Source organism: Felis catus, chromosome A1 (assembly GCF_018350175.1).
Source record: "Felis catus isolate Fca126 chromosome A1, F.catus_Fca126_mat1.0, whole genome shotgun sequence".
In the NCBI taxonomy this organism is placed as follows: Eukaryota; Metazoa; Chordata; class Mammalia; order Carnivora; family Felidae; genus Felis; species Felis catus.
This window is the reverse complement of record NC_058368.1, coordinates 189443219-189446848: the sequence shown is the minus strand read 5'-3', so window position 1 is coordinate 189446848 and position 3630 is coordinate 189443219.

Below are 3630 nucleotides of genomic sequence, written 5' to 3'. Positions count from 1 at the left end.
GTTGGCCATTATGTGTTTACACAGAAAGCAAAGTACAGTTGGGCCCCTCAAAGAAAGCCAGGAACTGAGGGGCCTTTGTGTTGCTCAAGTGTCACAGAATCTCTCTCATTATTGCTGGCCTCTCTGCTTCAGCTCTCCCTGCTTGCACAGGGTCTGGATGGACATGTCAACTTCTACTCAGTCTCTGTAAACCCCCTCAGACATCTAACCAGTGGAGTCTCTGTGTGCTTTGTTCAAATGAGAGAGAGACAGAGAGACAGAGAGAATAACTGATGGTTCATTGAGCCCATGGATTGATTTTCCTTGGGTCAAATGTCTTTCCTAGTCCAGTCATCTGTATCTAGAGATGGTCACAGCTGTGTGGGGTTCTAGAGGGGAGAGGAGTAGCAGGGGGTGCTGGTGAGTAGGCAAGAACTGGCATTACTAGTCCATCTTTCAGTTGGATGGCTTTGTAATATAACAACTTACTAGGTTGAACCTCGTGTTCCCAAATCTCCTCCCTGTTTTGTATCCAGTTGTGGTGGGCTGCCAGAGAGGTTCCTTGTGTGAGGTTTGGAGGTTGGACATGAAGTAGTAGCCATTCTGTAGCTCTCACACATCGTACCTTATCTGAAGGATCACCTCCTTTGCATGAGGCAGCAGTCAGGCAGGTCTCCAACTATTCCTTCTTCTTGGGGACTCTCCTTCAGTTTTTCCAGCTCTTGGGCATTGCGTGTGTTTAGATCCATGATGAAAGACCTGTGCTTCTGCAGTAAATCCACACCATGTAGGTCAGAAGCAATGAGAACTTACATAGGTTTTGGTTCTTCCTTGTGGGCTCCAGTTCATGCAGTGGCTTCCAGCTTGTCTTTGTTCACTTTATGCCCATCTTCCCTTTCCTACTGCCTGCCTTACAGGCTCCATGATCCAGCATGAGATATGAAGACCACAGCTTTACAGAGTCTGTTTAACAAGCTACCACAATTGTATAAAGTTAAATTCCTGTGTTACATCGTATAATATACACATATACATATGTACATACATACATATCTCTTCTCTTGGTTCTAGTTCTCTGACTGAATCCTGACTGATACAGTTGATTGTCAGCAGCCTCACCTAGCTGACAGTATTCTTTCTTTCTAGCAAAGTGCTCAGTGCCCACTGTCTTCTTTTTGGTGTCCAGATCCTCTATTCAAACATAATTCCTTGGGGGAAATTTCTTATACTTTTTGTCTCCCTTGTGTTATCCTCTACATATTAATATAGTAAGTTAATTCACACTAAGGTATTAGGAGGTGAGTGAATGATAAGAGACAATGTCCTGAATTCCTACCTAGTCCACCTTATCTCCTGCTTAAGTCTTATCTCCTATCTTTAAGTCTCATGTGTAATGGACTCTGCTTCAAGAGGCTTTCCCATATCACCACATATTATGTTGGACTTGTTGATGGGGGAACAGCTGCTTGGACCATGGTCTTGAGAAGGATTCTGAGACTGAATCTATGTTTGAAAGGAAAGTGTACTGTGATTGATTAGTGATGCCTTCCACTGGTATGGGCTAGAGCACTATAGAATACTTCCTGCATATTTTTCTTCTAGGGATGAAAGAATTTTGCATTAACAACAACCCCCAGATTCTGGCAGTGCTGCTGACTTGTTATATGATTTTTACTTAATTATGTGAACACTCTGCCTGAGCACCCTCACCAATAAGTACCCACAGTGATCTCATAGATCACCAACACATGAGCAGTGGGGGTGGGGGTGGGGGTGGAGGTGGATGTTCAATAGATAAACATGAATATTCAATGACATTTGGAGTTCATGAGCAAGCAAGAAAACTTTAATGCCATATTTTTAGAAATAATGACCCCTCACCTATATTTCTATGCAAATATTTATAGGAAAAAAGTATTAAACTTGGCTTTTAAAAAGCTAATAAATAAAAAAAAAGGAAGGTCCATGTGAAAACGCCTTCTGGTTGCCTAATTCTCTGAGGGTACTAGAGAAATGGGGTGTGTCTCTGGGTTATGTAGTTACTAACCAGAACTGTGACCTTTGAGCAAGTCTGTTAACCTCTTGGGGCATCAACTTTCTAATCGGTAGCAGACCTATTGCACTTCTTCTAAGATACAGTGTCAAACCGCCTATAATAAAAATGTTGGCAAGATGGAGAGACTCTAGAAAGTGGTGAAATTAAAGGGTAGGAGAGAGATCCTCTGGGGAAAACAATGGGGTTTGTTGGCTGCTGATGCAGGACTGCAGCATTGCTTTAGGGAAGACGGGGAATCTTCAAATCTCTTTTCCCTGGTGTCTCCAACCGGTTTTGATCTGTGACTTCAAATTAGTGTGTGAATGACAAGACACTACAAAGAAGCATTAGGTGCTTTTGTGGGCAGCCTTCATGTGTCCAGGGTGGGAGAAAGGGCAGGGCTGGGGATCAGCCTTGGTCCAGAGAGACACTGCTGCCTGCCAACTGCCCCTTGGGGAGCCCAGCAGCAGTCTGGGGAGTTACATGACTCCAGGCAAGTCTGATCAATAAAGGGCATCCTTACTATAGCAACACAGCAAGGTGTCAGGGCTGCCTGTGGATCACGTGCCCTTCCCCAGACACTGTGGAGTTGGGAGCAGGCAATTAGAAGTTGGGGGCAGCTTTTCTCAGAGGCCGAAGAGCTGACAGATGAGCAAAGAGCTTTTCTCCTCTTCCATCCTGGTGTGGGCATGGAAAACTTTTAGCCCACTCACCTTTGGTATTAGCCCTTCTTAGATTATATCAGAAAAATCACAGAAAAGGCTTAGGAGTAGAAGCATGGAGAAGTCCACAAAAGGAAGAAATTTTCTTATTAATAATAACAACAATAATGACAACCAATTTTTATTGTTTGTGTGACTTTTTTTTTTAATGTTTATTTATTAATTTGAGAGAGAGTGTGTGTGTGAATGGGAGAGGTGCAGAGAGAGAGAGGGAGAGAGAAAATCCCAAGCAGGCTCTGTGCCATCAGTGTGGAGCCCCACACAGGGCTCGACATGGGCTTGACGTGGGGCTTGATCCCATGAACTGTGAGATCATCATCTGAGTCAAAATCAAGAGTCAGTCGCTTAACTGACTGAGGCTCCCAAGCGCCCCATGTTCGTGTGACTCTTTGATTAATGTCTGTCTCCCCCTGTAGATTGTGGTTCTCTGAACACAGAAACAATAAGGGTTTTACACACTGCTATGTTCACTGCATCTTGTGACTCAATATATATTTACTGAATGAAAGATGCAACTGTTTAATATGTTCATATGTTTAATATGTTCATTGCAAGACAGACACTATACTGGGGCTTTCACATAGATCTTCTTGTTCAATCCTCACAATAATTTGGTAAGGTAGGTATTATTATTACCCCCATTTTATTGACAAATCAAAAAGAGGTTGTGAGAGTTAAAGCAAGTTGCCTAATGTCAGCTAGAAGTATGTATGCTATTACAGGAGGCACCTTAGTTTCATAGGTACTAAAGCTGGGATTCTTAATGGTGACAATAGCTAGGTTTGGGGTTGGGTTATTTTTTGTTGTAGGGTGCTGTCCTGTGCTGTGTAAGATGTTAGCAACACCCCTAACTTCTATCCACCAGCAGCCAGTAGTACACTCCTTCATTCCCAT